We start from the raw sequence: 26,125 nt of genomic DNA, 5'->3' as shown, positions 1-26,125 counted from the left end.
TTTCATCTCACTGTCAAGCAGCCATTCGAGAATTTTGATATTATCCCTTTACTTCAGATGTCCTATTCAGGGAAGGTGCGATTGTGACCAGCATTGTTTGTTAGTCTCTCTCTGTTCTTAATGGGACATGAGGTGGCTTAGTTATCAACCTAACAATTGCATTCTGATCACGAGAAGCAGCTTGGCCTAGTGGCAAGAGCACAGGCTTGGGAGTCAGAGATTATGGGTTCTAATCCAGCCTCTGCCACTTTTCTGCTGTGTGACCTTGGACAAATCACTTAACTTCTCTGTGCCTGTTACCTCATCTAGAAAATGGGGATTAAAACTGTGAGGCCCATGTGGGACAACCTGATTACCTTGTATCTACCCAGCACTTAGAACAGTGCTTGGCACATAGTAAGTGCTTAACAAATACCAAATTATCATTATTATTCTCTGTGCCTCAGTTACCTCATCTGTAAAATGGGGATTAAGATTGTGAACCCCACGTGGGACAACATAATTACCTTGCATCTACCCCAGCGCTTAGAACAGTGCTTGACACATAGTAAGCACTTAACAAATACCATCATTATTATTATCCACATTTCCATTGAAAATCCTTGGTTTGAGTAGGGCTTGCTGGGTAAAGGTTGTTGTACAAACTCTTTTTTGTTTTAGAGACAGCAGATTTACTTTTTTTTAATCTTTTTCCTTTTTTAAGCCCATCAAATTCTGTCCAAATCTTTGCTACAATTTAAATGTTTAATGTAAGTATTTTGTCTTAAAACAAATCAGCATTGCAGATGACCTTCAAATGAAAGTATCAAGAAAAAGTGAAGTTTTATCCCAGCCGGGGTGCATAAAATTCAACATTTTGCCTAAGAACCAGGAGGTGGTGAAGGCGGAAATGAGACCGACAGGTCTCTCATTTGAGGTTGCTGTGAAGTGGTTCTCTGCCAATAGAAAGACAGGAGGAAGGAGTGGAATGTTACGAGGGAGACAGCCAGAGATGAGGGACCTCAGCTGGATTTATTGAAGCTCATTCCTCCCATTAGATTTATAGCCTGAAATTGGAGGGCAATCCCACTGCACCGAAAATCTCACAGAAGATCTCATCTGACAGCTGAACTAAAATCAAAGCAGGGTAGTTTAAAGCAGGCAACAGCAGGGAACGTGCACTGCTAGGCACGTAGCAGAGATTAGCTATGGCGAAGTTCTCCTCCACGTTCTCTCAGGATGTTTGCATTTTTTAATTCTAATTTCTGAGCATTGGTTCAGGGCTGAAGAGCTACCACATGCCAAGTTTATATTACCATGGAGAAGCAACTAGGGACCCAGGAACAAAAAATCTAAATTTAAACTCTATTTAATAACATCATTTCCTCCCCACCCCCCAGTCTTTCTATTCTTATTTTTTACAAACATCCTCTGCTTGACAGACACTCACCTTGCATTTTGTTACTGGGAGTGAAGCAGAGGCTTTGCAGAGAGAGAGAGTAATTATATCTCTCCAAGGGCCAGCAGGAGCGGATGAGACACATGAGCAGCACTGCTTATGTACGGCTTATTCTCCCCAGAAGCCAAGCCTATTATATCAGTGACACGGTGTAACACTGGGCTATTGCTTCATGGTTGGAGCTCCTCTATTTATTCAACACAGCTAACTAGCATAGCACTACATTGCTGCCATTTCGGTGCTGGGTCTGCTCTCATTTTTCATCTTGACATTTTATTAAAAATGCCAAATTGAGAACTGTTTGGGAACATGGAGGTTCATATTTGCAGAATTAAATTTTTATTCAAATTTTCTAAAATCCAACAACATCACCATAAGCACCACAATGAATGATAGAATCAGAGCCTTCTCTCAAGAGCCTCTGGTAGTTGTGTTCACTTGTTATTCTGATTTAGAGTTTTATTGGTCTATCAATAAAATGTGAACGGGGCATTTGCTGCATTGGTTATCTACATGTTTTATTAACTATCACTTCAACACCCCCTTGGGTTTCCCCCGTCATTAATGTATGCTTGCTATGCTTTGGCTTGTCATCATTATTGCCGTTCACAAATGGAATAGTGTACCAGGTTTCGGTGGGAATGAAAATGAACTTTCTAAAACCATGCAAACACACAGTCAGAGAACTGAATTGTAACTCCATAAACAGAATAAGAAGAAAGCCTAGGATTCAACCCTTCCTAAGCTTTCTTTGAGGCTTTTGATTTTTTTCTGGGGTTTTTGATTTTGATCGTAAACTTGGGTGATTTTTTTTTTACAGTTTCAGAATGCCAGAGTTAGGTTAGATATATGAAGAATTTCTTCACGGTGAGGATTATTAAACAATGAAGTGGGTTATTATATATTTAAAGTTAAGCTTCTTGGAATTGGCCAAGAATCTTGAACATGCTTATTAACCATACTTCAAAGACAACTGAAAGTTGAGCAAAGACTGTAAGCTCTTTGTGGGTAGGGTTCATGTCTACCCCAAGTGGGACAACCTGATTCCCGTGTCTACCCCACCGCTTAGAACAGTGCTCAGCACATAGTAAGCGCTTAACAAATACCAACATTATTATTATTATTATTAAAGGACATTGTAGCAGTTCCTTATCTGGAGGCCTTTGTGAGGCTTTGAAGTTGGTTCTTAAAGTCAGGGGACTGGGCTTGATCAATTTTCAAGGTCCCTGATATCCATGTTGTATAGGCTCCTCAAATCCCAGTGCCGTGGTCATTAGGAAAAAAATGCATCTGTGTTTGAAAGCACTGGCAGTCATAATTGTAGTCCAGTCTGCTTTTTTTTCCTTTTATTCAAGATGTCCTTCATTCACACAACAAATTGCTCCCCTTAATACTGGTATTGTGAGAATATGTGAAATCATTGGAATTACAGAATGCTTCTGACTGGACTTCTATTTTTACTGTGGTATTAGATTTCAGTGTATGGGAGTTCCCACTGCACTGCTGTTGTGCCAGCAGGAACAGCATTTATGGAGTAAACTGTTGCAGTAGGCACTGACAGGAATGTAAAGAAAATATAGCAGTTCTTTTGGGTTGAAAGATGACACTGCTCACAATGATTTTTGAGAAACAGCATGCCCTAGTGGATAGAGCATGGACTGGGAGTCAGAAGGAGCTGGGTTCAAATTCTAGCTCCTCCACTTGTTTGCTATGTGACCTTGGGCAAATCACTTCTGTGCTTCAGTTTCTTCATCTGTAAAAATGAGGATTAAGACTGTGGGACGGGGACTGTATCCAACATGATTAGCTTGAATCTATCTCAGCACTTAAGGTGCCTGGCACATATTAAGCACTTGATACCATTAAAAAATGATTTTATCAGGGTCTGCAAGCATGGCTGAGAGACTTATGTGTGACTGATAATTCCTTTCATGCCATGAGCATGTGCTGATTGCCCCTTGCAGAGCAATCCTATTTTCTCCCGTGTCTCTGCCACCTTTGTCATTTCTCCCTCTTGGGGTTAAGATGTCCTCCAAGCTTCTGCTCCATTTCTGAGGGAGTCTCCTGTTGGAAACAACAGACAGGTCTTGGTCCTGAGACTTCAGGACTGAGAATGAGCTTGGAGGAATTGATTATAGTGCCAGTGGCTTGCACAGTGATACAAACTCTCATCCCTCCCCGTCCACCTTCTCACTCACTGCTTTCTGTATCCCCTGTCCAATTGCTGAATGCCAGGCCTGTTCTGTTTTCTGTTTCCATCTACTAGACTCTAAGCTCACTGTGGGCAGGGAATGTGTCTGTTAATTGTTATATAGTACTCTCCTGAGTGCTTGGTACAGTGCTTTGCACACAGTAAGTGCTCAATAAATACGACTGAATTACTGAATGAATCTCCTACTTGTTCCCAGCTATGCCTGAGGTAAATGTGTAGATTCCATTATCACAGGAAGTCGGACAGGCCTAAAGTATCAGTAGGAAAAAAGAGGGGTTTAGGAAATTAATGTGGAAGACATCCAGAGTTGGGTATTAGAGGGAAAGTTAGAACTGTAGAGAGAAGATGGTAATAGTACGATGGTATTTGTTAAGCGATTATAGAACTAAACACTGTTCTAAGTGCTGGGGGAGATACAAGGTAAACAGGTTGACCCACGTGGGGCTCACAGTCTTAATCCCCATTTTACAGACAAGGTAACTGAGGTATAGACAAATTAGATGACTTGCCCAAGTCACACAGCTGACAAGTGGTGGATCTGGCATTAGAACCCACGACCTCTGATTCCCAAGCCCGTGCTCTTTCCACAAAGCCATGTTAAAGGAGCTTAACAGATACCACAATTAACAATTAGAAGGCACCATTAAAATGGATGTCAAGGAAGGCAAACATCCTCCAAATCTGTTGTACTCTTCAAAGTGAGTAGTACAGTGCTTACTCTACCAAGTGATTACTACAGTGCTCTGCATAGAGTAAGTGCTCAATAAATACCAATGATGATGATCACAATCACACTCTTCCCTGAAGCAACCTATCAGAGACAGAATACTGGACCATTGGTGTGTACCATTGCCTGAACAGTAATGGTACTTCTAATGTTCTTATTATGGTCTCAGTTTCCACCATTTTGGTTTACAGTTTCCTCATTTTACTTCATCATATGATAGCCGTTTAAGTTCTCTGATGTCATCCATTCTCCCCACATGTCCAGCCCAGCCAAAATGTCTTTCAATGAGCATTGAATCAGTGCTGGTAGACTATGTAGTAGGACCTCACCTCATGGTTAGAATACTGTTTTTCCACTTAATTTTGTCACTTAGGCAGCATTGAGGGAACTGCTGTACAAGCCTGATGTGGAATCTTCACATAATTCCAGGTCTTCTTTCACCTCTCATCTCCTAACTGTGGGTGTACCTCAAAGCTCTGTTTTTGTTCCCTTTTCATCTTGAGATTCACTGCTTTGCACATAGTAAGTGCTTAAATGTCATTATTATTGATTGATGAATTGCTTAAGTAGAAGAGGATTGCTGTCATAACATTCAACTCTGTTGTAATAGGGTATTGGTTGTTTGCAGGATGTGCTAGATACAGGATCAATATTAATGCTCAGTGTTTTGCTGACTGTGAAAAGTACTTCATTATAAACAGCGGTGCTGTTCAACTTAGGTGTCAGGAGTGTAAACACATCTTCTATTCTTGATTTACATGTGAATTGATGCTTTTTCTTGTTTTGTCTTTACAAGGAAAATTGTGACATTTCTCTAACTTTGCACCAAATTAGGGAAAAGACCAATCAAGCAGTCAGTGGTATTTACTGAGTGTTTACTGTGTACAGAGCACTGTACTAAGTGCTTAGGAGAGTACAATGCTACAGATTGTGTTGGTAGGCACATTCCCTGCTCATGACAAGCTTACAGTCTATAGGACTTTCCCTAACCTTGCACCATACTAGAGGAAAGACCACCTATTCATCCTTTCTGTCTTCAGGCAGAGTTACAAGTGAAGGATTACAGGTTCATTCATTCACTCGTATTTGAGTTCTTACTGTGTGCAGAGGTTGGGGATCACAAATCGGAATAAACACCTGGGCGTGAAATAATATCAATGGATTTATAAAAACCCTCGGACTGAGGAAATCGATCTAGCTCCCTATGAGACACATGGTCTGACAAACTACTGAAGCTTCTGCAGCTTTCACTTTGTCAACCTGGCAGCAGCCCTCAGTCAGCTTACCTGCTTCCTGGAGAAACACGGACAGCTTTCTTAGCCACTGCTTCTGGCTGGGGAAGAGTGGGTGAATATGTGACTGTGACTGTATGTGGATGAATGACTGAATTTATCAGAAGCAGAGAGGTTTAGTGGGTAGAGCTCAGGCCTAGGAGTCAGAAAGACCTGGGTTCTAATCCCGGTTCTGCTGCTTGTCTGCATTGTGACTTTGGGCAAGTCACTTCACTTCTCTGTGCTTCAGTTCCCTCATCTGTAAAATGAGGATTTAGATTGTGAGCCCCATGTGGGACATAGGTTGTGTCCAACCTGATTAGTTTGTATCTATGCCAGTGCTCAGTACAGTGCCTGGCATGTAGTAAGCACTTAACAGAAACCAATTTCTTTTTAAAAAGTGTATTGTGCATCCGACCCTCCAGTTCAGTCTTGTTTCTCCACTCTTATTGCCCTCTGGTCTGTCTGACAAAAGGTGGAGTCAACTTCTCTCACCTCACATTGCCACATTAGGGTCATTTCTCTTCTCCATTACTCTTCACATCATGCAAAATCCACATCATTCACCTCGGCAGGAACTAGTTGCTACCATCTACTGATTGCTACCACTTCTTGGTGGAGCACAGTGTATAGAACATCTAAACAGCAGCTCATTCCAGTCCAAGCTCCTTCATTCCCACTCCCACCCAGGAGGTCCCAGCACATGTCTGTGAGTTGAGGCAGTGAGCGTGTACTGCCTCACATGCAGCATGAGAAGCAGCGTGGCTTAGTGGAAAGATCACAGGCTTGGGAATCAGAGGATGTGGGTTCTAATCCCAGTTCCTCCACTTGTTTGCTGTGTGACCTTGGGTAAGTCACTTAACTTCTCTGTGCCTCAGTTACCTCATCTATAAAATGGGTATTAAAACTGAGCCCCACTTGGGACAACCTTATAACCTTGAATCTACCCCACTGCTTAGAACAGTGCTTGGCACATAGTAAGTGTTTAACAAATACCATTATTATTATTATTACCTGAACATCTGGCTTTTTATAGCCCTAAGTTTGTTTACCCAAGCCCTCCCACAGACAGTCATATGGGCACACATCCTCTGTGGCCTTTCATTGGTTGATGGGCTATCAGTCCATTCCCTCAGCCAGTCAGTGGTTGTCTCCATCACCTTCCACGCCTCTTGGTGGGTCATGTTGGGACTAAGGAACCTGGATTCTCTGCTACCACGTGATTGGGACCTGGGGCCAGAGTGCTGAGGGGAGGCCAGTTGCCAGGGTTGGACTCCCACCGAACTCCAGAGGGCAGAGTGCTGGGAAGCTGTAATGGAAGAAGCCTCTTGGGGTGGGTCAGACTGAACTCAGCCTGCTGTTCCACTTCAGAAGACATGGGTTGGAAGAGAAGAGGGTGAAGGGGAGCCGGAACCAGAGCTTCGATCTCCAAGGAGAGGGAGTAGGGGACACCAGTTCCATGGCAGCTGGAGCTCTTCGTCTGGTGCGTGTGCCCATTCGCCCTCACTCTGGCCCACGTCCCTAACTCAGGGCAGCCTGTGCTCTCTTTCAGGGACTCCTTGACACCCTGGGCCGGGGAGAGGCGATGACAGATGGGAAGGGGGCAGGCATGGACCAGTGTCGGCTCCTTGGTGGAAACAGCCTGAGGCTCATGTGTCTTAAACAGACCCTCCTCATCTTTCCACCCAAACACTCTCTCCCCCTGCGCCCCCTCCAACTTTCCATCACTGGAGTCAACCCCACTCTTCTTCCTGTCTCCCAAGCCTGTAACCTTAATATTATTCTCAACTCATCTCTCATTCAAGCCAAGTATTTGGTCACCAAATGCTATCAGTTCTTCCTTCACAGCATCTGTTCAAACTACTACCATGCTGGTCCAAGCACTTATATCCCACCTTGACAACTGCATCAGCCTCCTCTCTGACCTTTCTGCTTCCAGCTTCTCACCCCTCCAGTCCATACTTCACTCTGCTGCCCAGATCATTTTTCTGAAAAGTCATTCAGTCTATGCTTCCCCACTCCTCATAAACCTCTAATGGTTGCCCATCCATCTCCACATCAAACAGAAATCTCCTTACCAGGGGATGTATGGCACTCAATAGGCTCTCCCTCTCCTATCCAATCTCATATGCATTAAACAAAAACTCCTAGCTTGGCTTTAAGGGTCACTGTAATCTATCCACTCTCTTCTCTTGTTATACCATAGCTTGTACTTTCCTTTTCCTAAGCTTTTGTCTCTCCTGTGTCTGACCCATTGTGCAGGCCTATTTCCTGGCATGAAACACCCACTCATAGGATTCCAAGCTAGACACAACCTCCTTCAAAGCCCCTTCTGAAAATCCACCTCCTCAAAGAGGCTTTTCTCCATGAATCCCACCTTTCTGTATGTCATCCCATCAGCCATCTTAACTTACATGGGCATATCTGTTAGTTTATTGCAAATTATTTTTATTTTATCTCTACCCTTACTCTTATCTATTGTAAGGTTAGTTGTATGTGTCTTATTGTCTTCTACAATCTATGTGTAAGTTATTTGAGGGCAGTGACTACATCTTTTACTTCAACTGTATCAGAATTTTGATTTTAACATTTACTAGGTGTCCACCATGTACTAAATGCTGGGGTAAATACAAGGTTAACTGATCACAGTCCCCATTCCACATCTATCTTATCCCCATTTTAGAGGTAAGGAAACTGAGCAAATAGAATGTTTAGTTGACTTGCCCAAGGTCACACAAAGTCAGTGGCAGAGCTGGGATTGGAACCTGGCTCTTTCGACTTAGGGTCCTGTGCTTCCAAATGCTTATTACAATGCTCTTCAGTTAAAAAAAAAAAAAAAAAAAAAGTATACTGCTTTTGATGATCACCCCACTCATCAATATGTAGGCATTCTCTTGTGATCGATATAATAATTTTTTGTGCTCTTAGTTTGTGGACTTGTCTGTGATAAGTGTTGAAGCATCTATTCTCCTCAGCAGTGCTGTGATCAGTAAAATATAAGACAAGAACCCTGACCTGGAGATTTTTCAGTCTAATACAGAGAGACAAGCAAACATGAAATATGAATGCAGAAATATATGGAGTACAAGAGCATAAATAATACAAATATCTACAAGTGCATAAAGTAAACATGTGCATAAACTTTCAAAGAGGTAAATGCTTATGGAGGAAGGGGTTGGGGGATAGATTTGAAATGGGAGCAGGGGTGCTTTTTAAGGAGCAGTGGAGTGAGTAATGGTTCAGAGGGAGAACAGTTAAGGATAGAGTTTGTGAGGAGCTAAACTTGACTTGATGAACAAGCCTCATTCCTATTGTCTTCCCCCCCTGGATCAGTGCAGGAGAAATGCCCACTCTTTGTGTATGTTGGTGACTGTGGTTTGATTCTTCTTTATTCAACAGGGCTGTAGTGATGTAGTGGCCGAATTGCCTCTGGGTATCTTCATTTTCCAGGAGCTTAATGTTTTGGTAATTTGGCTGCCAGTTTTTGGTGCAGTGGTCCTAAGGACAGTGTGAGCTGGAGCTTTCTACTCCATAAGTAGCTGCTGTGGTCTGTACATCTTTGAGGTTCCTCTGCTCCACTATGATGTAATCGATCAGTCAGTGGTATTTATTGAGCACTTAGTTACTGTGTACAGAGTACTGTATTAAGTGCTTGGAAAAGTACAATACAACAGAGTTGGAAGACACGTTCCCAACCCACAGTGAACTTGTAGTCTAGATGGAGACTCTTTTAATCAGTAGAATGTCCCTGTTTTATTCAATTCATTCAATAGTATTTATTGAGCGCTTACTATGTGCAGAGCACTGTACTAAGCGCTTGGAATGAACAAGTCAGCAACAGATAGAGACAGTCCCGGCCATTTGACGGGCTTACAGTCTAATTGGGGGAGACAGACAGACAAGAACAATGGCAATAAATAGAGTCAAGGGGAAGAACATCTCGTAAAAACAATGGCAATTAAATAGAATCAAGGCGATGTACATTTCATTAACAAAATAAATAGGGTAATGAAAATATATACAGTTGAGCAGACGAGTACAGTGCTGAGGGGATGGCAAGGGAGAGGGGGAGGAGCAGAGGGAAAGGGGGGGAAAAGAGGGTTAAGCTGCAGAGAGGTGAAGGGGGGGTGGTAGAGGGAGTAGAGGGAGAAGAGGAGCTCAGTCTAGGAAGGCTTCTTGGAGGAGGTGAGTTTTAAGTAGAGTTTTGAAGAGGGGAAGAGAATTAGTTTGGTGGAGGTGAGGAGGGAGGGCATTCTAGGACCGCGGGAGGACGTGGCCCAGGGGTCGACGGCGGGATAGGTGAGACCAAGGGACGGTGAGGAGGTGGGTGGCAGAGGAGCGGAGCATGCGGGGTGGGCAGTAGGAGGAGAGAAGGGAGGAGAGGTAGGAAGGGGCAAGGTGATGTAGAGCCTTGAAGCCTAGAGTAAGGAGTTTTTGTTTGGAGCGGAGGTTGATAGGCAACCACTGGAGGTGTTTAAGAAGGGGAGTGACATGCCCAGATCATTTCTGCAGGAAGATGAGCCGGGCAGCGGAGTGAAGAATAGACTGGAGCGGGGCGAGAGAGGAGGAAGGGAGATCAGAGAGAAGGGGGACACAGTAGTCTAGCCGGGATATAACGAGAGCCCATAGCAGTAAGGTAGCCGTTCAGGTGGAGAGGAAAGGGCGGATCTTGGCGATATTGTAAAGGTGAAACCGGCAGGTCTCGGTAACAGATAGGATGTGTGGGGTGAACGAGAGAGACGAGTCAAGAGTGACACCGAGATTGCGGGCCTGAGAGATGGGAAAGATGGTCGTGCCATCCATGGTGATAGGGAAGTCTGGGAGAGGACCGGGTTTGGGAGGGAAGATGAGGAGCTCAGTCTTGCTCATGTTGAGTTTTAGGTGGCAGGCCAACATCCAGGTGGAGACATCCTGGAGGCAGGAGGAGATGCGAGCCTGAAGGGAGGGGGAGAGGACAGGGGCGGAGATGTAGATCTGCGTGTCATCTGCGTAGAGATGGTAGTCAAAGCCGTGAGAGCGAATGAGTTCACCAAGGGAGTGAGTGTAAATGGAGAACAGGAGAGGGCCGAGAACTGACCCTTGAGGAACTCCAACAGTTAACGGATGGGAGGGGGAGGAGGCACCTGCGAAGGAGACCGAGAATGACCGGCTAGAGAGATGAGGAGAACCAGGAGAGGACGGAGTCCGTGAAGCCAAGGTGAGATAAGGTGTGGAGGAGGAGGGGATGGTCGACGGTGTCAAAGGCAGCAGAGGGGTCAAGGAGGATTAGAATGGAGTAGGAGCCATTGGATTTGGCAAGAAGGAGGTCATGGGTGACCTTAGAAAGAGCAGTCTCGGTAGAGTGGAGGGGACGGAAGCCAGATTGGAGGGGCTCCAGGAGAGAATGGGAGTTAAGGAATTCTAAGCAGCGATTGTAGACGACTCGTTCTAGGATTTTGGAAAGGAAGGGTAGTAGGGAGATAGGGCGATAACTGGAGGGGGAAGTGGGGTCAAAAGCGGATTTTTTTAGGATGGGGGAGATGTGGGCATGTTTGAAGGCAGAGGGGAAGGAGCCATTGGAGATTGAGTGGTTAAAAATAGAAGTTAAGGAAGGGAGGAGGGCAGGGGCGATGGTTTTAATAAGGTGAGAGGGAATGGGGTCTGAGGTGCAGGTGGGAGGGGTGGCACTTGCGAGGAGGGAGGAGATCTCCTCTGAGGATACTGCAGGGAAGGATGGAAAAGTAGGGGAGAAGGTTGGTGGGGGGGAGGGGAGAGGCGGAGGGGTGACTTTGGGGAGCTCAGACCTGATTGTGTTGATTTTTGTGATGAAATAGGTGGCCAGATCACTGGGGGTGAAAGATGGGGGAGGGGGAGGAACAGGGGGCCTAAGGAGAGAGTTAAAGGTCCGGAACAATTGGCGGGGGTGACGGGCATGGGTGTCGATGAGGGAGGAGAAGAAGTTTTGTCTGGCGGAGGAGAGGGCAGAGTTAAGGCAGGAAAGGATAAATTTGAAGTGTGTGAGGTCGGCTTGGTGCTTGGACTTTCGCCAGCAGCGCTCAGCAGCTCGAGCATAGGAGCGTAGGTAGTCAGGGATGTCTCCAGGATTTTTTTTTCTTTTGGTTTGGCAGGCGAAGGATGGTGTTCGTAATCGTGATGTGGTATTTGGCACATTCACTTGGGTAAAGAAGGCCACTGCTTTCTTGCCAATCCCATGGGACCTGGTGACTTTCCTCCATGCTTGGACATCACTTCTAGCTCTGCCGTCAAAGTTTCCTATCATGATAATCCAGCTGGCAATGGTACTCCTGCATTGTGTTTTTGTCTAAATCTCTACAGAAGCCTTCTTTATCCTCACTGCAGCTTGCCCTTGTGGTGGGAGCAAAGCACTTGTTTCAGGGGCAGGTGAAATATGCTCAGATTTCATAGTCATTGTCTTATTCTGTCAAGCTGTCTCAGACCCATAGCAACTCCATGGACACATCTCTCCCAGAATGCCCCACCTCCATATGCAATCATTCTGGTAGTGTATCCATAGTTTTCTTGGTGAAAGTATGGAAGTGGTTTACCATTGTCTTCATCCGCACAGTATATCGAGTCTCCACCCTTGACTCTCTTCCATGCTGCTGCTGCCCAGCACGGGTGAGTTTTGATTTGTAGCAGATTGCCTTCCACTCACTAGCCACTGCCCAGATTAGGAATGGGTATGCCTCTGCTTGACTCTCCTTCCCATAGCCGAGACTGGTAGAGTCCTGGAAACTCTCCAGGTGCAATCAAGATAGTTGAAACTATATGACCATTAAGAGCTCTCTAAGGAAATATTCCAGACTTGTAGGTAGGGAATGAGAGATCAGAAATCAATCAGTCAAGAAATATTTGTGTAGTGAAGAGGATTTTGGAGACTATAGTGAGAGTAGTCTTTTTTATGGTATTTATGTCTCCATGGAGTGAAAAGGAATACACTAAACTCTGTTATGTGTGGAAAAACAACCTCCTTCAGTGACAGGTTATGTACCTGGTTCAAGCACTACTTGGGTGGAATCTGCCTGTCCTGTCTTCTGGCTAAATTCTCTCTCAACTTGGTTTATATGCTAAGGGGAGGTCATGGGTGAACAAAATGGTGGGAAGGTCACATTACCATGGTTAGCCTACAGTATTAAAAAGTTTTTGCATTTCCTTATTCTGCATAGTTAGAATTTTTTTTCATTTTATAGTGTTGTCAGTTGCTTTTGTCCTCCAAAATTCACCTCCACTAAAAGGACTTAGGTGAGGTAGATTCTTTAACTTCTGTAAATCTTCTGAATGATCTTAATCCCCCAGTCTTAACTGGTGATGGAGAGACACTAACTTCTTTTTCATTCGTTTTGGCATCTTGCAATACTGCATTGGATTGTTAAAGGATCAAACAATACTAGTTGTATCCCCAGGTTCCATGTAGGTATTGCTATAACCTGGATTAAAGTTTCAAACAATAATGAATACATCCCCAGCTTGTATGTATTGTGAAGTGCCTGTAACATGAGGTATATGTTTCTATCCCATTCCTACCCTCAAGTTGTTTCAATCCGATAGTGGGGAGACAGATACTTAAATTATAACTAGGAGAAATTAATAGAGTACTATATGCAATCATATTTATTGAGTGCTTACTGTGTGCAGAGCACTGAACTAAGCGCTTGGAATGTACAATTCGGCAACAGGTAGACAATCCCTGCCCAATAACGGGCTCACAGTCTAAAAGGGGGAGACAGATAACCAAGAAGTAGACAGGCATCAAAACCATAAAAATAGATAAATAGAATCATAGATATATACACATCATTTAATAAAATAGGGAAATAATATATACAAATATACACAAGTGGTGTGGGGAGGGGAAGGGGGTAGAGCAGAGGGAGGGAGTAGGGGCAATGGAGAGGGCAGGAGGAGCAGAGGGGAAGGGAGGGCTCAGTCTGGGAAGGCCTCCTGGAGGAGGTGAGCTCTCAGGGCTTTGAAGAGGGGAAGATACTATATATGAGATGTGTACAGAAGTGCTATGAGGGTCTGTGAGTACTTCAGTCAGTGGTATTTATTGAGTTCTTGCTGTGTGCAGGGCACTGTACTAAATGCTTAGGTGGCACTGAAGGGGCAGTTGGGAGAGATTAAGTGGCAAAATGAGATGAATTAAGGAACGCCTCCTCAAAGATGTGGTTTCAGAAGGACTTGGAAGGCAGGGACTGCTGAAGTCAATCAATCATTCATATTTATTTAGAACAGAACACTGGACTAAGCATTTGGGAAAGTAACGTATATCAGAGTTAGTTAGACATATCCCTTACAAGAAGCATGTACTCTAGAGAAGACACCCAGTAAAGTAAATTACGGATGTGTATGTACATAAGTACTATGTGGCTGAGGGTGGGGTGAAAAAAGTGTACAAATCCAAGTGCAAGGGAGACACAGAAGGGAGAGGGAATAGCAGAAATGAGGGCTTAATTGGGGAAGGATTCTTGGAGATGGGCTTTTAATAAGGCTTTGAAGGTGGGGAGAGTGATCGTCCGTCTGTCAGATGTGAAGAGGGAGGGCATTCCAGGCCAGACGCAGGACATGGGCAAGAGGTCAGTGGTGATATAGGCAAGATCAAGGTACAGTGAGTAGGTTGGCATTAGAAGAGCAAAGTGTGCCTGATGGACTATAGTAGGAAAGCAGTGGGATAAGATGGGAAGGGACAAGGTGGCTGAGTGCTTTATAGCGGATGGTAAGGAGTTTCTGTTTGTGGAGGTGGATGGGCAATCACTGAAGGGTCTTGAGGAGTGGGAAAACATGGACTGAACGTTTTTGTAGAAAAATGATCCTGGTAGGAGAGTGAAGTATGGACTGGAGTGGGGAGAGACAAGAGGCAAGGAGGTCAGCAAGGAGCCTGATAGTGTAATTAAGGCAGGAGAGGATAAAGTGTTTGGATATAAAGCTATAAAACCTGTTGGCTGTGAAGGGGGAGAAAGTTCTAGGCAGCAGAGAAGATGTGAGCAAGAGGTCAGTGACAGGAGAGATGAGAATGAGAGAATTTTGAGTCATTGCAGTATTTTGAATTTGAACACTTTAGCCAGAGTCAAGCACATCCTGTTGAAATGTTGTTCATCAGGATAATTGAAATCATATTAAATGCAATTTAAAAAGCCTGACTCTGATGTTCTACATAATATTTGTACTTTATACTTTATGTCATGCCAAACCTCAATGGGGTTTTGTCTTCTTTTGAAAGAGATTTACGTCCCCACCCTGATAAAGAGGCAAACTAAAATTAAAGCCTATTAAAGCATTGTAGCTTACCTAAGTCAAATGGCACAAGGTCGATGTAAGGCTCTTTTGTGTGGGATGTACCAGTTTTACAGATGAAAGCACTGCAGTCATAACAATTCATTGCTGTTTAGTTATGCTGTGCTTTTCCCTCTCGTATTCTTTTTATTACTTGTGACAGCTCTACTTATATAACTTGCTAATGCTGGAACTTTTGGTTATCTACATACAGCGCACCTTCTTTACTGCCAAAGGCTTGAAAAATAAGTTGGAATACGTTTTAGAATATTTTCCTAGTAAAGGAGCAAAGCCAATAGTGAATTCAGCCAAAGTGCTTTATGCACAGCTGCCCTTTGGGAGTTGAAGCTGATGGCGAGATTTTATTTGTGTATCAGTGCAGCTGATAATACAAATGAGTGTCCAATAACTTCTTCCCCACTACAGGCCCATAAAGATCATCTCTGCAGAGGTGTCACATTTACTACCCTGAATGCCTGGAGCCATTTTCATTTTTCCTTGGTACTGAGATCTTCTCAAAGCTTCTTCTCTAAGGGAGTCAATCTATTTCTGATGGTGGTACATCAGACTTGATCTGTTTTCAGCTACTGCCTGCTGGTTTTCCAGAGATCATCGGGCCTTTAAGAAGAAAGGTTAGAGAACTGACAAGAACTGTTGTGGGTTTCCAGGGCTGGCAAACATTTTCTGTCTTGCCCTTGCCCTGCCCCTAATGACCTGGATACCTACTTTATTGAAAAAATTGAAACTATCAGGCATGATCTCGCTAAAATCTCCTCTGCTCTTCTCCAGTCCCTCCCTCCCACCCTTTCTTCAACTCTGCCATCCTTTCCAGCAGTATCTCAAGAGATCTCCTGCCTTATCTCAAAATCCACAGCCTCCACCTGTGCATCCAACCCCATCCCTGGTGAGAAGTAAGACTTGGAAAGCAATAGCCTTCACCTTCACGATACTTCACTAGAAAGCATGTTTATAAGTGATTTGTGCCTGGTTTTACAATTCAATCACTTTATGAAATAATACGCTTTTCTCCTATTTCCAACTGCCTTTTTTGACATGAAGGGAGGAAGAACACATAGCTTCCAACACTTCTGCATGTCAAAACAGCTTTCGTTAATATATTTACAATTGGGAATTTTTCCAAAAGTATTGGTGGATCAGGAAAAATGTACAAGAAAAAAACCTCTGGAAGCATCTTGAAATTTACCAACCACAACAATAAAAGCAATTAATACCCCAAAAGCCACACTTCTTTCCCAAGATCACTGCCATCTGAGGTGAGCTCTCAGTAGGGCTTTGAAGAGGGGAAGAGAGTTTTGGTGGACGTGAGGAGGGAGGGCATTCCAGGACAGTGGTAGGATGTGGGTTAGGGGTCGATGGTAGGATAGGCATGAACGGGGGACAGTGAGGAGATGAGTGGCAGAGGAGTGGAGTGTTCAGGGTGGGCAGTAGAAAGAGAGAAGGGAGGTGAGGTAGGAGGGGGCAAGGTGATGGAGAGCTTTGAAGCCAAGAGTGAGGAGCTTTTGTTTCGTGCGAAGGTTGATAGGCAACCACTGGAGGTTTTTGAGGAGGGGAGTGACATGCCCAGAGCATTTCTGTAGGAAAATATGGGCAACGGTATGAAGAATAGAGTGGAGTGGGGAGAGACAGAAGGAAGGGAGATCAGAGAGGAGGCTGACACAGTAATCCAGTTGGGATATTATGAGAGCTTGTACCAGCACGATAGCCGTTTGGATGGAGAAGAAAGGGCGGATCTTGGCGATATTGTAAAGGTGAGACCGGCACGTGTTAGTGACAGATTGGACGTGTGGGGTGAATGAGAGAGCTGAGTCAAGGATGACACCAAGTTTATGGGCCTGTGAGACGGGAAGGATGGTCGTACCATCCACAGTGACAGGGAGGTCAGGGAGAGGACAGGGTTTGGGAAGGAAGATAAGGAGCTCAGTTTTAGACCACTGTACTAAGCACTGGGGAGAGCACAGTACAACAGTTTAGCAGATGTATTCCCTGTCCACAATAAATTCACACATCAGTCAAGTGGAAGCAGGATTATAACTCGGGTCCTCTGCCTCCCTGCCCTAGCTCTTTCCAAAAGGCCATTCTGCTTCTTACTTAGACTGCGAGCCCCATGTGGGACAAGTACTGCCTCTGTCCTGATTAATTGGTATCGATCCCAGCACTCAGTACAGTTTGGCACATGATAAGAACTTAAATACCATAATGGTGTTTTTTCTTTTTATTGGGGTTGTTAGCTTCAAGTGAAATGTTGGCACCTAGGAGCACTTATGATCAAATGTCATTACAAAATGTGGAACAGAAAATAGTATTAGTGTAGCATTTGGGTAAAGTAAGTATGGTTAGGGAGGGATATCACATGAATAGTAGTTATCTGGGGAGTGACTACTTGTATTCTGTCAACCCCAGATGGCAGTGATCTTGGGAAAGAAGTGTGGCTTTTGGGGTATGAATTGTTTTTATTGTTGTGGTTGGTAAATTTCAAGATGCTTCCAGAGGTTTTTTTCTTGCACATTTTTCCTGATCCACCAATACTATTGGAAAAATTCCCAATTGTAAATATATTAGCTAATGCTGTTTTGAGATGCAGAAGTGTTGGAAGTTCTTCCTCCCTTCATGTCAGAAAAGGCAGTTGGAAATAGGAGAAAAGCGTATTATTTCATAAAGTGAATTGTAAAACCAGGTACAAATCACTTATAAACATGCTTTCTGGTGAAGTAGAAAATGGTGGAGCTACATCACATGCTGTGGTACACAAGTAAAAAGTCCTGACTGGTCATATGTCATGCAAACTTAGCATTTAAAAAAAATGGAATTTAAGTGCTTCCTATGTGCCAGACACTGTATACTAAGTGCAAAGGTAGATACAAACTAATCAGGTTGGACACTGTCCCTGTCCCACATGGAGTTCACATTTTTAATACCCATTTAGCAGATGAGGTAACTGAGGTACTGTTTACTGCACAAAAGAAGGCAATGATAAACCACTTCCATATTTTTACTGAGAAAGCTCTATGGATACACTACCAGAACTATTGCAGATGGAGAGTGGGGAGCCCTGGGAGAGATGTGTCCATGGAGTTATGGGTTGGAGATGACTTGACAGCTTAATAAAAGACCTGAGTTACACAGAACCCCTCTCGGGGTCACATCTGGAGAGTTTCCAGTACTCTGCCAGTCTCGACTATGGGAGGGGAGTCAATCAGAGGCATACCATTCCATTCCTAGCTTGGGCAGTTTCTAGCTAGTGGAAGGCAATCTACTACAAACTCACCTGGCTGGGCAGTAGCGTTATGGCAAAGAGTCAAGGGCGGAGACTTAGGTTTACTGCATGGAAGGAGGAAATGGTAAACCACTTCCATATTTTTACCAGGAAAACACTATGGATACACTTTCAGAAGGATTGCAGATGGAGGTGGGATGTTCTGGGAGAGATGTGTTCATGGAGTCACTATGGGTTGGAAGTGACTTGGCGGCATAAAACAAGACAAGAGGTACACAGAAGTGAAGTAACTTGCCCAAGGTCACACAGACAAGTGGTGGAGCTGGGATTAAAACCCAGGCCCTCTGACTCAAGCCAATGCTCTTTCCACTAGGCCAAGGAAAGCCTCCAGTAGACTTCTCTGTTTATCAATCAGTGGTATTTATTGCGCACTTACTATATACACTACACTGTACTAAGCACTGTTCAATCCAATTCTCATAAGGGATTGAAAACTGGCTCTTTGAAGGGTGTACAAAAGCACCTTAAATGTGTGACACAGTAGAATAGAACCTCCTTCCATGAACTCACTTGAGGCATACTACCAGTGCAGAGATCCTTTGCTCTCATGTGTTTCTCAGAAGGAGGGAAAAGAAACATTCTCTTTTGGAGGTAACTGCAGCAAGAATAAAGCCTACTACTAGGTGTTGAACTAGAGCTACTCATCCAGAATTCAAATCATAGAAAAAGGCAGATTTCATCTTATCGAATGTTTTCATGGAAACCCCTCCTCTAGCCTCTTAGAGCCAATCTGAGCAGCATTGTTTACTGAACTGAGATCAGCACTGAGGAAGTACAGTATTTCATATCCATAGGGGGCAAGAAGTGTGGCTTAGTGCATAGAGCACAGGCCTGGGAGTCAGAAGGACCTAGGTTCTAATTCCGGCTCTGTCACGTGTCTGTGTGACCTTGGGCAAGTCACTTCACTTCTCTCAGCCTCACTTACCTCATCTGCAAAATGGGAACATGTGGGACATGACTGTGTCCAATGTGAGCCCCATGTGGGACATGGACTGTGCTCAATCTTATTAGTTTGTATCTACCCCAGTGGTTAGTACAGTGGTTGGCATGTAGTAAGCGCTTACCAAATTCCATAAAAAATTTAATCGTATTGATTGAGCCCTTACTGTGTGCAGAGCACTGTACTAAGCACTTGAGCGAGTACAGTTTAATAGAATTGGTAGCCTAGTTCCCTGCCCGCAAGGAGCTTAAAGAGTATAAGGGACTGAGGATAGGGTGAATATCAAGTGCTAAAAGGGTACAGATCCAAGTGTAGAGGTGACACAGAAGGAAAAGGGATTGAGCACCCAAGTGCCAAGACCCAATATTGAACATGCCCAAGGTGAGTCTAAGATGGTATAGGATGGTTCTGGACCAGAGAAGGTTTCCCAAGAGCATCCCAATTAGGTCTCCCAAGAGCATCCCAATATAAGTCCATATTCTCAGGAGGTTGGAGGATAGGAGCCCTAGAACTGGTTGAAGCTTTATGGATGAGATCAAGGGGTAGGGCAGGAGAGGCATGAGAAGAGATGAAATGAAAATTTCATCCATGAAAATATGCAAAAAGTGAACCTCCTGGGGAAAAGCAAAAGGAGGTACAGATATAACACCATTTACCCTGTAAAGTCTCACAAAAGTTATCCTATCACACAGTTGTTACTTCTCCTGACCTTTTGTCCTCTTCATTTTCTCCCTCTTCTCCTCTCTCTCCTAGATGTATTCTCCCCATGACACCAAGTTGCTCAGCTAGAAGCTTATTAACTCACTCCAACTCTCCAAAGCAGATTCAACATTTTTTCGACAACCCTGGGGGCAAGATGCTGCTAGTTTGGTAAGGCTTTTTCTAAGCAGAAAATTCTATTTAATAAACCGTAAACAGAATTAAAATCCCCAGAGACTTAAAAGTGGCTGCATATTCAAAATTTACAGTTTGATTAGGTTTTAAACTAGCCCAGGCTACTTCTTCATCCATACCTAGGGTAGAAAATATTCATGTTCCTGAATGCTATAATTTGTAAGTTTACAACTGTAATAATTCAGCTGAAATGAGGCTTGAAGTAACAGCAATGTGACCTATTGGAAACAGCACAGGCCTGGGACTCATGGTACCTGGGTTCTAACCCTAGCTCTGCCACTTGCCTGCTGTGTGACCTAGGGCAAGTCACTTGACTTCTCTGTGTCTGTTTCCTCATCTGTAAAATAGGGATAAAATACCTGTTTTCCCTCCATCTTTGATTGTGAGCTCCAGATGGAAAGGGGACTGTGTCTTATATGTTTACCTTATACCTACCCCTGGGCTTTGGACATTGTAAGCACTTAATAAATATTATTATTGTTATTATTGATATTTTCATTATTTTAGTATCATTACTATATCAGCACCTGAGGCATGGAACTCATTTACAGCTTATATCCAGGTTATTCAAACTGCTTAGATTTACAAGCAAAAGGTCAAGCCTGAGCAGAATCATAGAGCTGCAGGCAGAATACAATGTGGTCTTGGAGAAAGGAGATTAAAATTTAATCAATGATATTGGGTTAATGTTGATTAAGTTTCCTGCCAATTACCTCATAATTCTAGATTCACTAATGTAATTCCAGACACTAAGTAAATAGACTTGTCTGCCCAAGTCTTCATCAATCCAATAATCTCCTGGAGGTCCCCCCTTTTTTTTTTTGGTACACAAATGACCTTAGATGTCTACTTTCATGTATGAGGTGAATAGCTCATTAAAGTGATATTCAATCAAATATTCACTTGTCTCCCTGCTCCAAGCTTTCCCCAGCTAATTCCACAGCACCATCAACCCTTCAGTCCTTATTTACACCCTCCAAAGCAGTCGTGTGCGTGCGTGCATGTGTGTGTGTGTGTATAGACTCAAATTTTTTATGTGACCATGTTCTCAATTACTCATTTTAACCTCTCCAATTGTGAATATTTTAGATTCGTATTTCCATTAGCGTACAAAGTACTTGTGTCGATATGTCTTGGGCTGGTGGCACTGGAGTTTTTCAAAAGCTCAGTTCATCTTTAGGGAATTTTCTATACCTTTGTCTTTCTTTTTATTTGCTTTGTTTTCCTCCTTTAAATATGCTTATTCTCACTGGTTTCATTTCCACATTTTTTACAAGGTTTTTCAGTTTCCTCTCATGAAAACTGATTGTGGATATCTTAATACCAAAAGTATGGTTTGGTAATTACTAAATAAATTCAGACAAAGCAAGACATAGTGGAGAGGTCTAAGGATCTTTGTGAATGTTTCAAGACAGTCACATTCATTTGGTAGATGTCAGAGGCTATTGATGGTGTCAAATTATTTTGTGAAATCTACAAAAATAGTATAGAGGTATTGGTTTTCCTTCCTATAGGTCCTTAATCTTTTGTGCTGCAGAGATCATAACTGCTGGGCCAGGCTTTGATGTGAAGCCACGTTGTGATTCAACTTATATTTGTGCATTGTTATTCAGTAGTCTGCCCAGAAGAATTTGACAAGCAGTGAGATAACCTATAGTTTCTACAGTTGAGTCTTTCACCTTCCTTTGTGAAGATGGTGATTACAGTGGTGTTTCTTCAGTGTTTCCAGTATTAAGAAAGAGCTTATGCTGACAGCAAAGCATTATATCTCCATCTAAATTGAAAATTCCTGCCAGAATAGCATAATGCTTTATAATTTTCATCGCTTTAAATTGTGGCAGTAATTTCCTTGAAACTTGGAGCTAATGCCATGCCTTCACATCTCTTGTCCATTTTTTTCTATTTCTTCATGCCCAAGTGACCCTCATGCATTCATTTAATTCAAGGCTAAATTAAAGGGTTAAAGGAATTCTCTTCCTGAAACATCGCAACTGAACTTGATTATATTTTTCAATATATCATCTTGGTATGTGGCTTCTGCAAAAATTTTCAATGTTTTTTATTACAAATTTTATAACTCTGGAAATAAAAAGTAGTATATAAAATCAAGACATTGTGGGCAAGTCACAACTTCTTTGTGCCTACATTTCCTCATCTGTAAAATGGGGATTAAATCCTACTCCCTCCTAGTTTGATTGAATCCCGTGTGTGGCAAAGTCTATGTCCAACCTGTCTTGCATGGTCTACCTCAGAGCTTAATAGTGCTTGGCATATATCAAGTGCTCAATGTGTATAATAATAATGATAATAATAATAATAAAAATATCCCAGGGGGTTTCCAACATGCACAGAAGATGCTATCAGCAAAGAAAACCCTGTTTCTTACTTTCTTTCCAGTTTATAACCCCTTCATCCTTATACCGATGAAGCAGCCTCCCGCCCCTGGTTCCACCCTTTAGCCCTCAATCAATTAATCAATATAATTTATTGAACACCAACTAAGTGCTTGGGCACAGCATGACCTATAAGATAGAGCATGGGCCTGGGCATGAAAAGGACCCAGGTTCTAATCCTGGCTTTGCCACTTGTCTGCTGGGCAGGTCACTTAACCTAGCTGTGCTTCATTTCACTCATCTGTAAAATGGGGATTCAGACTGTGAGCCCTATTGTGGGACAGGACTGTGTCCAACCCAATTATCTTGTATCTATTACAGAGCTTAGAACAGTACCTGGCACATAGTAAGGGCTTAACAGGTACCACAATTATTATTATTATTAATTAGTAAACATTTCCAGTTAATCTGGGATCTATGGTCAGCCTATGCACTACCTTGATAAAACAGAATAAAGAGTTCCCTCATCAGGATCACTGTTAACTGTTCCCTCTACTAAATCTTTCCATCTATCTTCTTTGACATACTGGAAATGACTCCTTCTTGGAGGCACCATGAAATCATGGCTTAAAATCAATTTCCACAGTTCATGGCAGCATGTCAGTTTTAAAAAAGCTAACAAACAAAGAAAAAACCTAGTGTCTGCATTTAGCAAATAAGTGGAATGACTTTGGCAGCTCAGCCCTTCTTAGATTGTGATCCCATTGAGGGCCAGGGAACATTTTTTAAGTTCTTAATTGTTCTAATTAGTTAGTTGTTGTCTAATTAATTAGTTCTTAATTTATAAGTTTCTTATGTGTATTTCTTCTCAGTGCTTAGTACACCTCTGCAGTTTAAGTTCACTGTAGGCAAAGAATGTATCTATAATTATATTGTACTCTCCCAGGCAGTTAATACAGTGCTCTGCACACAGTAAGCACTCATTAAATACAATTGAATGCAGTGCTCTGAACAAGGTAAGCATTTAATAAATACCAGTATTGTTACTTCATTTAAAGAAATCATTCAAAGAGAACTAGGTTCCACTGTACATTAAGCTAGTTATAATGATTCACTGAAATTTCCATCTGACCATCTGGACTGTATGCATTATCAATCGGATAATGTATAAAATACTTGGAAATCTAAAAGTATGCTAAAATAACATAAATTATCACACAATTTGGTCCAACTAATTTCCAACAATTATTTTCTTGGGCTTTTTGTCTACTACAACCAAATCACTCTCTAGAAATCACTCGATGTTATAAATAGAATCAAAATGCTGACTCATGTGTCAATTAGAGACTCATTCTAACTAATCTTCAGTAAAACCTCCTATTAATTTCCTAAAGTAGGATGAAAATATGTTCCTCTAAGCAGAATCCTACGGATGAGTAAGGCACTGCTCATTGTTTAAGTGTGGATCTTTGAAAAGTTCATTCACTTTTTCGGGTCACTGAGGTGCTATCTAGTTAGTGCACTGGAGGAGTAAAAATGGCCCATTTATACCTTGGGAGTAATTCACTTGTCTATTGGATCAGAACTAATGAATATTAAAGGTAATTCCACTGCTCATCAATTGGAATATTGACTATTTTCTTACAAAATATCCTCTCACATAGCTCATTCCCTGTTCCTTCAAACTTCTATTCAAGCTTTCTATAAAAAAGCATGACATTTCCATCCATATCTCCCTCAAGTACTTCATTCAATTTGAGCTCTTAATTTTCTTCTAATCCAAATTCTCTCATCACTTTACATAGATTATATCAAAATCTAAAAATGCAATTCCAATCTTAACTTTCTCAATCCATCCATCCATCTTCATCACAGTCTTTCATGTAAAGCAAGATAATTGATGATAAACATTAATTACAATCATGACCACCTTGCAGCAAAGGGCAAAATGATAATCATGACTAACATTTCATAATACCTTTCAGGTTGGTCAAGCTTCATCTAACCAATTTGCATACTCTTGCATAAAGTTCAAATGTATTATATTTTCCCTTTAGATATCTTATTATTCACCATGTGAAATTTATTGTACTGTGCCCTGAGTCCACAGGTGGAAAGACTGGAGGAGACATAACATTACTAATAAAATAAATTACATTGATGGGGTAAAGTTTCCCCAAGGTTATTTTTGATTCAGTGTGAATTAAGATGCCTACTAAGCACTTTCTACATACCATAACCAACTAAACTGAGTTCTAAGTCTTATGTCTATTGGCCAAAGTTTACCTAAGATGCTCAAATCTACTGTAGAATGGTTGTGCTTCCTATACCACCCCTCTCAGTAAACTGTAATTCTGGCCTGATTTTGAGTCGATGCAAGGTTTCTTTCTCCTTACAGAGGAAGGTTAAAAAACAGAGGAAAAATATTTCATTTTTTTTTCTTTTGGAGTTTCTGAAAGACTATAGAAATGACCTATAATATTAGAGTAAGAATGACTGAAAGCAAGCATCAATTACACCCATTTTGGGGAAGAAAGAGATTGACCATATAGCACAGTTTAATCAAGGCAGTTCGGCATGTTTGTAAGCTCTACTGAGAAACTTGTAGAAAGATATACCAGTGTCTTGGAACTGCAGCTGTCCTGGGCAAACTAGTTGGCCTACTTTGTACTGAACTTTCCACATTAAGGATTTTCAGAGGGAATTTATGTAAAGAATTTCTAAATTCTTCACAACTCAACAACTAAACACTACAGTAGGTCAGTTTGAGAACCGCCTTGTAAACTATATAACACACACACATTTTTATGTTTTTGAGGGTAAGAGCACATTTAGTTTTCAGTGCTGAGAAAGATTTAAATTCCCTCTATGCTGTAAGCTCCTTGTTTACAGGGAACATGTCTCTGCTACCTTGTTGGTACAAGCTCTCATAATATCCCATCTGGATTATTGTCTGCCTCCTCTTTCATCTCCCATCCTCCTGTGTCTCCCCACTCCAGTCTATTCTTCATTCCACTGCCCAGGTCATCTTCCTACAGAAACGCTGTAGGCATGTCATTCCCCTCCTTAAAAACCGCCAGTAGTTGCCTATCAACCTTCGTATGAAACAGACTCCTCACTCTTGGCTTCAAAGCTCTCCATCACCTTGCCCCCTCCTACCTCACCTCCCTTCTCTCTTTCTACAGCCCACCCTATAAACTCCACTCCTCTGCTGCTAACCTCCTCATGGTCTCTTGTTCGTGCCTGTCCTGCCATCGACCCCTGGCCCACATCCTACTGCTGACCTGGAATGCCCTCCCTCCTCACATATGCCACACTAACTCTCTTTCCCTCTTCAAAGCCCTACTGAGAGCTCACCTCCTTCAGGAGGCCTTCCCAGACTGAGCCCTCCCTTCCCCTCTGCTCCTTCTCCCCTCCCCATTCCTCCTTCTCCTACCCTCAGCTCTTCCCCCTTCCCCTCCCCACCGCACTGTGTATATTTTTATATATTATTTATTACTCTATTTTGTTAATGACGTGTATATATCTATGATTCTATTTATCTTGATGATATTTACTCAAGACTACTTGTTTTCTTTTGTTCTGTTTTGTTTTTGTTGTCTGTCTCCCCCGTTTAGACTGTGAGCCCGTTGTTGGGCATGGATTGTCTCCATCTGTTGCCGAATTGTACATTCCAAGTGCTTAGTACAGTACTCTGCACATAGTAAGTGCTCAGTAAATACGATTGAATGAATGAATACCAACT

This window comes from Ornithorhynchus anatinus, chromosome X5 (genome assembly GCF_004115215.2).
Source record: "Ornithorhynchus anatinus isolate Pmale09 chromosome X5, mOrnAna1.pri.v4, whole genome shotgun sequence".
Classification (NCBI taxonomy): Eukaryota; Metazoa; Chordata; class Mammalia; order Monotremata; family Ornithorhynchidae; genus Ornithorhynchus; species Ornithorhynchus anatinus.
The sequence above is the reverse complement of the archived record's forward strand: the minus strand, read 5'-3'. Positions refer to the sequence as shown.